Source organism: Ipomoea nil, unplaced genomic scaffold (assembly GCF_001879475.1).
Source record: "Ipomoea nil cultivar Tokyo-kokei standard unplaced genomic scaffold, Asagao_1.1 scaffold0805, whole genome shotgun sequence".
In the NCBI taxonomy this organism is placed as follows: Eukaryota; Viridiplantae; Streptophyta; class Magnoliopsida; order Solanales; family Convolvulaceae; genus Ipomoea; species Ipomoea nil.
In genome coordinates this window covers 3,642,389-3,653,679 of record NW_017617233.1, presented here as the reverse complement: position 1 = coordinate 3,653,679, position 11,291 = coordinate 3,642,389, and the positions used below count along the sequence as shown (strand labels likewise).

General features: G+C 33.4%; 1 pseudogene; it reads right to left on the bottom strand.

Moving 5' to 3' along the window:
• Positions 1-3,548: 3,548 nt before the first annotated feature.
• On the bottom strand, positions 3,549-8,112 carry LOC109177582 (annotated as a pseudogene).
• Positions 8,113-11,291: the final 3,179 nt, after the last annotated feature.

Sequence of the window (11,291 nt, the reverse complement as noted above, 5' to 3'; positions counted from 1 at the left end):
AGTATTGAATACTTGTCATCACTTGTTTCATCCTTATATTTATCATCTATCATTCAGTAATTCTTGTTTGGAAGTATTGCCTTATCTGTTTTTCCTTTTGAGCCACACTTGAACAACACATTCCAGCCTAAATTGACCCTACCCTAGCCTTTCACCTTTATCCAAATTGTTATGTTTTAGTCCCATTTAGAGTACTTTTGGTTAGACTTGAGGAACCCGTCAAGAACTCGAAGGACGAAGCCTTGTTTGTCATCTTGGTTGAACTTTAGTGAGATTAATAGAGAGTCAGATACACGAGTGGTAAGAAACTGAGTGATCACCCCTTCCAAAAGAGTGCGAGTGAGGGAGTGCTGAGAGGTCCTTGAATTACTCTATTTTTTTTTTCTAACAAGTTTTGTGCAGGTTAAATATGTCGGGACCTAGTGAAATGGATGACCAACAAGTAAGCTCCGACGTGAGGTTCATGGTGCGGGTTATGAGGGGAGAGTTTGAGAGGGTTAATAGAAGGTTTGATGGGTTGACAGAAAGAATTGAGATAATGGAGCGAGAAGTGAATAGAAATCAAAATGGTGTACAAGCTCAAAATAGAGGACAAAATGGGAGGGAGAATGATAGTGAGGGAGGTAGTGATGGGGATAATGAGGAAGAAGTTGTGAGGAATCCGGAGAGAGGGAGACATAGAGGAGGAGTAAATAGAGCTATAGAGGGTAGTGATGATGACATGGGAAAAATTAAGATGTCTATTCTTAAATTTCAAGGAAAAAAAATGATCCTGAAGCTTACTTAGAGTGGGTGAATAAGGTGGAGAGAGTGTTTGAGTGTCATAGATATTCTGAACGAAAGAGATTGAAATTATCCGTTCTTGAGTTTTCTGATTATGCTACCATTTGGTGGGAAAAAGTTTTGGCTGACAAAATGAGGAATGGAGAAGATCCTATTGCATCTTGGCAGCAACTTAAGGGTATGATGAGAAGGCGCTTTGTGCCTTCATGGTATCAACGAGAGCTGTACCAACAACTTGAGGGGTTGGTACAAGGATCACGCAGTGTACCCGAGTACATTCAAGAAATGGATAAGCTCATGACCAGACTTAATATTGATGAGAGTTCAGAGCAATCCATGGCACGTTTCCATAGAGGACTGAATTGGGAGATCAAAGACGAGGTTGACAAGCAACACTATGTGGATTACGAGGAGTTGGTCCAATTGACCATCAAGATTGAACGAACACTCAAGAGGAGGAGAATTCAGACTCAATCAAGTTCTTCGTGGCGACACAAGGATAGAAGCAAACTGGATGCTAAAGTTGAATCTTGCAAGCCAAAAGAGTCCCGAGAGCAAAGAGATAAAGGTAATTAAAAAATTAAAAAGCCTAGTACTATTAAGTGTTTTAAATGTCAGGGAAGAGGACATGTTGCTAAGGAATGTCCAAACAAGTTCAATATGACGGTCAAGAAAGGAATAATTGTGACTGATTCCGAGCATGAACAGAGTGATCCTAGAGACAATATAGAAGCAGAATCTGCTAGTGAAAAGGAGTCCAATTCAAATAGCGATGAGGGATACGTGGGGCCGGTAGATGGAGAAGCTTTGATGGTAAGGAGATTACTTAACATTCAGGTCAAAGGGGAAGAGGAGCAACGTGAGAACATCTTCCATTCCAAGTGCTTTGTTCATGGAAAGGTTTGCAACTTAACCATTGACGACAACCCATATTTTCAAGAAAGCTCAATAGAAAATATTCGATTTGTAGCAAACTTCAACGGCACTTGGATCGTAGATTCGAGGTCGAATCTCTCTAAAGAGGGAAGGAATGTTACTAATACATGAGCCATCCATGATTGAGTTGTTAATAAATTATGGTGCTATTATAATTTTAAATTAATTAGTTTTTAGGAAATTATTATATTAAGTATTTAGTTAGTTAATTTGGAATTTAAATATATTGTTTATTGTTAGTTAGTATTAAATTAGATTTAGGAGTATTTTTTTTTATCTTAGGTTTCTTTATTATTTGTTATTCATGTTTATCATGATTAATTTGTTAGTTTGCTAGAATTTCTAGTTATCTTGGGAAGTGTTCAACGAAACTAGGATTCTACAACTATAAATACAGTTGTCTTATATGAATAAAAACAAAGTTAAGAATTTTTGAATTAGAAAACTGAATGTTTTCTGGAACTCAGAATGAGTTCGGCTGTAAGTTGGTCATGGCAAACCTGACTTATCAAGTGTAAAACCCCACTTGTGGCGTCATTCTTATTTTATTCTATGTATCACCTTATAACCCGGTGTGGTCGAGGACTTATAAAAATCCAAAAATTAGCCATTTTCCCCAACCTAAATCAAACATTCAATTCAAATTTACCCAACCGAATAAACCATCCTACAGTATTTTTGTAATTGGAGTGTGAAGAGAAGATCAGGCCAACCAGATTCGCATCAAACACACTACCAACTAAAAGAAAGAGGACAAATCGTGAAGATGAGACAATAACAATGTTACTCAATAGAGAATTAAGGATACTTAAAATTCAAATCAAAAGTAGTATTTATTTAACTATCGCTTTTAGACCAAGTATTTAGACTATTGAATTTACAAAGTTGCAAACATTTTGTTAGTAACAATTATAATGAATTTCCTATACCCATAGTAGTTTTTTTTTTTTTTTTTTTTTTTCCAAAATGGTGTCTCGACTATTGTTCATTCTCAATTTTTCATCGCGCACCATGAACCATTCTTGATTATTCATGCCGCACCATGATCTTTAATAAGTGATATTTAGAGCCATAAATCATAATTTTTTTTCGTCTAAAACTTTTTATAGGTTTCCTATAGGTTACCGGTAATAATATGCTGACATGAATTTTTTATTAATTTTTTTTTTTTTTTTTTGTATTTTTCTTCTTTCACTGTCATTATAATTTTTTGATATTTTTCTTTTTTCCTAAACGTATGGCCTACTTTTCACTTCTCGTATCTCCGATACCAAATGGTCCTTATATAAAAATGAAAATAAATAAAAATAAAATAATTAAAATTATTTTTTTTTTCTCAAAATGGTCCATCAACTATTGTTGGGTGTATTAAGCACAAAATAGGTAAACGGACCAAAATTTCCTACATTTTAACGATGAATAAACAAATGGATGGGTACAATTGAAAGTCAAATGCAAAATTGAAAATAAACAATAGCGGATGGAGCATTAGCCAGTAGGAGATATTGCGGATGTTGTGCGTCCTACATCTGCTTGTTTTGCCGTATCATCCATTCTTTACTTAAAGAAAAGAGAGACATTAAACGGAAGTGCAATGGTCTGTGAAAGCTAAGTTTTCAAGAACCATCTGAAGTGCAGTTTGGTGTTTCTGAGTAACTGCGAAGAGACGAGATGCTGGCAGAGAATACTAAAATTGATTGAAATTTATCTTTATGAGTAGTGAAATTCGTTGGGGGTGCATGAACAAAAATACAATGTTTTATTCTCCAAAATCACTCCCTAATATAACATTTCTCCTTTGTTTAGAAAGGGATAAAAATAATAATTCCTTAGGCGGGGGATTTGGCTGCACCGCCGGCAGGAGCCCCGGCACCGCTAGAAGGAACCCCGGCACCACCGCTAGAAGGAGCCCCGGCACCACCGCTACAAGTAATTGGTGGAACTTGCTTTCCAGTGAGGGTAGGCTTCACATTTGAACAAACAGTTTTGGCAGCACCTCCTTTGAAGGTCAAGTTAATGTCACCCACCTCTACACATTCACATGGCACCCCACTACTGCATTTAAAGATCACAGCTTCCTCGGTTGCAGAAGTACCCTTTATATTCTTATAGCTTATTTTGCTGAGCTTTACTAGCTATGGTTTCTACAAATTAAAATTAAACAAGCTAAGTTAAAAAAAAAAATTGTCATCCATCATGAGCAAAATCAAGTTCTACTCGTTGTGTAAAGTAGGTGTTATGTACCTCTAATGAGCACTGGTAATTCGGGCAGTATTCTTGATCAATCACAATTGGATTTTTGACATTTTTCATCTGAGAAAATTACACTTTTGGTCCTATGACTATAGTGGAGGTGATAGTTTCAGTTCGTGACTTTTAAAACTAACAGATTTAGTCTTTTTAGTATGCTTTTTTTTACACATTAAGTCATTTCGGCTAATTTGCCGGTAGAAATCCGCCGGAATGTCAATTGGAGTTGTTTATTAATTTTTTAGGGGGGGGGGGGGGGGGGGGGGGTAAAATCGTTCGTACAGGTCATAGAAAAGGGGGAAAAACGACTTCCCAAAAAATTATGTTCACGGCTTTCTGTTTTTGGCCGTCCGGAGAAGGGAGGATGCTCTGTATGTGCTACTGGTTTCGTGAGGCATTCTCCGGCGTGACATTCCGGGTGAGTTCCTCTTTTAATCGGTGCTTTTACGTGGCTTGTCTGTGTTTTATGGTTTTGGGAGTGCTGACCGGCGAAAGGGAGGTTTCCGGCGTATACGCCTCTGTTTATTTGACCCCTGTATGTGGATGGTTTGGCTTGGATATGGCGCCCGGAGTTTGGACTGTGGTGGAGTGGGTATGGGGGATCCCAGCCCTCTGGCTGATTGTCCTTGGTTTTTCCGGCCGTATTGGGGCATTTTCCGTCTGTGTTTGGGTGGTTGTAATAGTGGTGAACGAAGCACCGGCGAGATTTCCTCCGTTGTTCTTGGCTTCTGCCTGGCAGTGTCTATGTGTTTACAGTGTTTGTCGTTTTTCCGGTGAAATATATGTCGCCGGACCTTCTCCAGCTGCCGGCATGTGTGGGTGGCACCGGAGCTCCGGTGGTTGACCGCCACTGGTCTTTAGAAGGAAGGGAGGCTGTTTTTAGTATCTACCGGATTTTGGGGGATTGATTGTCAATCAAGGTTGATGGAGAAGATACGCACGTTTTGCATGGGGTTTGACTGATACAGACCGGGTCGCCCTGGGTATGGGAATCCGTTTTCCTCCCTTTTCTATGACCTGAACAGACGATTTTACCCCCCCAAAAAATTAATAAACAACTCCAATTGACATTCCGGCGGATTTTTACCGGCAAATTAGCCGGAAGGACTTAATGTGTAAAAAAAGCATACTAAAAGGACTAAATCTGTTAGTTTTAAAAGTCACGAACTGAAATTACCACCTCCACTATAGTCATAGGACCAAAAGTGTAATTTTCTCTTTTTTCATCTCTATATTCTCATAATGTATATCAGTTACAACTCCAGGATGAGAGTTTGGCCATGTTTTAATTCTAACACCATTATCAGTTCCACAAAATATGATGTCTTTGAGAAAAACACCTTTCACAGGATCTTCACTCGGAGTCCTGCCCAGACTTCCCACACTAATGCCATGTCCAGGCCCACATGTCACATTTGTTATGTGAAGGTTTTCTGTACCATCCCCAATCGAGATGCAATCATCTCCGGTTCCAATCACACTATCTATGACATTAACATCAATTATTTTCGCAATATGGATTCCATCTGTGTTGTGACTATCCGCGGTGTTTTAACGGTGAAATGATCAAATGTCAAGTTTTTACCAGCCAAAACATTGACATGAAACAATTTGCTATCCAAAGAAGTTATGTCGCGAATCACACTATTTGTTAAGAAATTAAGGCTCAAATTCTGCACAATAAGAAAAAGCAAAAAACTAAATTTTAATTTATGAAAATGCTTCTTGGTTATTATCAGGTCCGGTCCTATTCTTTTATAGGCCCAGGGCGTATCAACAAAAATGGGCCCTATATTAAATTAATATATATTTTTTATAACTAAAATTTAAATTAAATAAAGGAAAAATGCTAATGTCAAATAATTCACAAGTTTTTAACAATTATACATACACATTAAGACAATTCTAGATGCATTCTTAAATTCAAAATAATCAATAACCGCATTGCTTTCATAAATAAAGAATTATACTTTATAAAAACGAATAAATAATTTAAAACCAAATGAGTTTATAGAGAATAAATCTTAGTTATGGGGAACAATAAATCAAAATACTCTAAACGTACGTGATAAAAGATAAATATTCATAATAAAATATGAAACATAATTAATTGAATAAAATAGTTCGAATAAAAAAGACATAATAAATCACACATCTTCTTTATTGATATCAAATTTATAAATACTTCTTTCTTTTAGTTAAATTAATTTCAAATTTTTCTATATTAATATGAATACGATGACGCACAATAAGACTTTTAAACTACATTGACTAGATTTTTTTATTTATTTTTTTATTTTGAAAGGACATTGACTAGATAATTCATAAAATAAAAAACTAAATTATCTTTTAAAATATTTTTCATAACTAAATCACAAAATATATTACATATAAATAACTCATTATAAAGTTCACAAAATAACATATTTTTTAAATATAAGTAGTAAATTACTCGAATGAAAATATATTCAAATTTTGATATTAATCACAAATCAATCTATATTATAAATCTCAATATATATAATTATAGAAAGGTAAAAAAATATTACAAAGTTACATATTAAATTTGAAAAATACAAATTAGAAATATAAATAACTCATTATAAAGTTCACAAAATAACACATATTTTAAATATAAGTAGTAAATTAATCGAATAGAAATTGATTCAAAATTTGATAATAATCACAAATCTCACTATAATTATAGAAAGGTAAAACAAAAAATCACAAAGTTACAAATAAAATAAAATAAAATAAAATAAAATACAAATTTAAAATATAAATAAATTTCAAAAGTTATCATCTAATGTAGCTCGGTGATGAAGGCTTAGATTCTTTAGGCTGACAAATATTATCATATAAAAAATTATGAGTATTTCAAAAATTTCATAAGTTATAATTTTAATACTTATATATCTAATACGGAGTAATAATATCCCAAATTGAATTTTAATACTATATAATATAATAATATCAATAATATCCCAAAATTTGTCTTCTAAAGAATTCAAAATTTGATAATAATCACAAATCTCACTATAATTATAGAAAGGTAAAACAAAAAATCACAAAGTTACAAATTAAATAAAATAAAATACAAATTTAAAATATAAATAAATTTCAAAAGTTATCATCTAATGTAGCTCGGTGATGAAGGTTTAGATTCTTTAGGCTGACAAATATTATCATATAAAAAATTATGAGTATTTCAAAAATTTCATAAGTTATAATTTTAATACTTATATATCTAATACGGAGTAATAATATCCCAAATTGAATTTTAATACTATATAATATAATAATATCAATAATATCCCAAAATTTGTCTTCTAAAGAATAAGGCAAGAAATCTTAATGCAAAGTTGTTGTACACAAGCAGGCTCGAACCCTTGACCTTACACATAGAATCCAAGAACCATACCACCTCAGCTAGCTTTCAATTCAGTAATCGAAATTTATAATAAGTTATTATAGCAAACATCTACAATATATATAAAAGGTAATTGGATAGCTAGGGTGGTGGGCCCCTTCCAAGTGTGGGCCCAGCCTGCACTTGCCCAGGGCCGGGCCTGGTTATTATTTAATGTTTGCTTCATGGCTATAAAGAAACTTCATGCATACTTACGTTGGGAAGGTTGTTGCAAAGTTTAGTTTTTTTACAGTCATTTGCTGCCCAAGCAGCAGTTCCTTGGCCATCAAGAACACACCACCAGAGACAGTTAACTTATCAACATACCTGAAGGTTAACCATTCCTTGTCTCTATCCAAACTCTTAAGATCAGAAGAAGCTTTCAAGGTGGCTTTGATTTGAAGATCAATTGGACCTTTGCATGGACCACAAAGTGTAATTTGACCCATTGGGAATTCGCCTGTTGGAATCACAATGGTGCAATTGCCCCTGTAGCTGCACATGCTTCCTTCCAAGCTTTCTCCAATTCCTATTTTATATTTTTATAACCAAAAATTCAATTATACATATGTACATTCAAAATAAAGAGAATAAACTAATAGATAAAGATGAATAGCTTTTCTTACCGGAGCTATATCGCAATTAGGTTTTGCAGCAATGTTTATATTTGCACCCTCCACGAGATTGGACAACAAGAACAATGCAAATATGCAAAGAAGATTTGAACTCATCATTATTTCTTTTCTTTGTTATTATTTTTTGTATTTAGGATTGATATGATATCTCTATTATATTTGCTATGCTAGCTATTTATATGATTCATAGCTAAACTAATCCCCATTGAAGTAGTGAAAGCATGTAATTTATTAGCTATTCTAAAGGTGTAAATGTGTGGCTAATCTATACTTCCTTTCCTATATATTTTGTGTTAAAATTGTTATGGATATATAGTATTATAGTAATATTCTATCTCATACTTTAATCACTATTATTTATAAGGATGGTAAATTAACATCATTTATCTAAGTATTTTTCAATCATATATTCAAAATTCTTCAAATATCAAAATTATTTTATGAAGTTCTAAAAAAAAAATTTAAAAAAACAATTGACTCCACAAATATATCTAACAATAATAGTTTGAATGGAGGCACTAACAATATTGCAGTACAATGATATTAACTCAAAATTGTGTATTAGATGTTTTGGATTCAATCTCCTCCTGAGAATTGTAAAATAAAAATAAAAATTAATTGAAGTACGATAATAAGATTTGCATTGTTCTTGCTTGCACATCTAGAAGATGCTCAATTATATTTGACTTTTACAAAATATTATTCAACATATCAATATTTATTTATAAATGGTTTAATTTATAAATTGTAGAGAAATTTTGTTGTGGTAATAATGAAACAAGTTGGAATTTGTTGAGTAATTTGATTTATGGAAAAGTATGCGGTCATTATCCGATAGGTAAAATTCGTTTTATTACTTTAGCCGCCAAAAAATCACATTATGGTAAACTAGTTCAGATTAATTATCTATAACTGACTAACACAAATCGATAAGTTTAATAAGCAATTGTTGACTACTTAATTAGAAATACGCATGTGGGTATCTAACATAATGGGGTTTGGTCAACATAATACACATAAACTCTTAACTGAATACACATAAACTCATAACACAATACACATAAATTTTTAACTGAATAACATAATGGGGTTTGGTTAACATAATACACATAAACTCTTAACTGAATACACATAAACTTATAACACAATACACATAAATTTTTAACTGAATACACATAATGGGGTTTGGTCTGTTCGGACGGACGGAGTGACGTCAGCATGAAACGCGCACGTTTTGTGCCTGCGCGCTCATTACTATGTGCGCCGTTGTGCACGATATAAATTGCCGTCGGAGCCCTATAGCAATTGGGTATGACCGGGCCAATCCGGTTATAGCAAGCTTGGTTTGTGCTTCCCGCTAGCCCGCTACTTTGACGCCTTTAAATGGCAAATTATGCTATGCAACCATGTGCACCATGCATGGTGCATATTGTTTTATGTTCATAATTACTGAACTATATGTTTATAATTATAAAGCTATATATTCATAATTTTTGAACTTCATATTCATAATTATTGAACTCTATATTCATAATTACAGAACTTTATGTTCATATTCCCAATTGTTGAACTATGTATTCACAAATCACATAACTATATGTTCATAATTTGATAACTATACAGTTTAGAAAGTATGAATCTACAGTACAGAAATTATGAATCTACAGTACAGATATTATAAATCTACAGTACAGATATTATGAATTTGCAGTATAGAAATTATGAATCTACTGTATTTAAATTATGAATCTACGATTTAGAAATTATGAATCTGCAGTATAGATTTTATGAATCTACAGTATAAAAATTATGAACCTATAGTATAGAAATTATGAATTGGAACTGTGTGCACCTTGCATAAAGCACACGATTGCACAGCATAAAGTTCCGTTTAAATGTAGGTTCATCTTCTAAAAGATAGAGGTTCACAAACACAACACTACAATTCTATTATGTGAAATGAAAAATGTTATTTGCCCCTACATATACCACTTATAAATTTGTCACTCCATGACGTGACAAGTTTTAATAAGTTTGTTTTCTTCTTTTTTTCTTTTTTTTTTTTAATTTAATTTCAATCTCAATTTATTAAAACTTGACACAGTAAGAAGTGATAACTTTGTGAGTGCATGATAGATGTAAGGGCATATAGCATTGTCCTATAGGTTATTTTATGAAAGATGAAGATTTATAAACACAATATTACACCTCCATCATATAAAAATTATTCATCCTAAACTAGATTTATAATAAGTGCATGTATTGTAAATTCAAAAACTCAAAACTAGAGGTTCATAAACACAACACTACATACACCTTGCTCCATCATGTCAAATGTCATTCATCCTAAACTAGGTTCATATGATGAGAGTTGTGAGGAACTCAACTATTGTATTACGCAAAGATAGTTTGATAATAATATCAGAACACAATATACGAATACATATAATACTAGATAGAAGTAGAGTTGCCCCAAAAGAGCACCAGATGGGTTCGCGACTGTGCGAGCAGAATCATTAAACGCGGCTGGTTCTTTGACAGAGCCGTCAATGAAGCCGAGAAGATTGAAGCCAATCAACGTGGATTGGACCTGGCGCCTCCAGACAGAAAAGTTCGAAGGGGTGAGTTTGATAGGGAAATGTGATGGGGCTGTGAGTTGGATAATCTCAGTGGTGGTCACAAGTGGACTGGCCATTTGATAAGGAGATAGCAATAGGGAAAGGAAAAAAAAAGCTCTTACGAGATTATGGCTCTTGATACCATGTAAGATTGTGAATAAAAGTGTATTGATCAACATAAAAGAGCAGAGTTTAAATAGAGTACAGGAGAAGAGAAATAGAGAGAAGTTAGAGCTACTGGCCTAGTCCACATGAGCCTATTTAGAACAATAAAACAAATATAAAATATCAACCACTCATCTGCTTAACAGTACAATCGGCGGCAAAGATCGTACGTTTGGAGGAAGCATGGGTCTGTAGAGGAGTCATCATTTAGGATCAAAACAAAGCGATTGATACCGGTGAGAGTTGTGAGGAACTCAACTATTGTATTATGCAAAGATAGTTTGATAATAATATCATAAGACAATATACAAATACATATAATACTAGATAGAAGTAGAGCTATAGAAGGACACTACTAGAGAGTCCTAATACATATATAATCCTAAACTAAGTTCATATATAATTTATGTAATGTTGTAGATTCATAAACCCAAAACTAGAGGTTCATAAACACAACACTACATCAAATAAGAGTCAAATAAGTCCATAATCTTT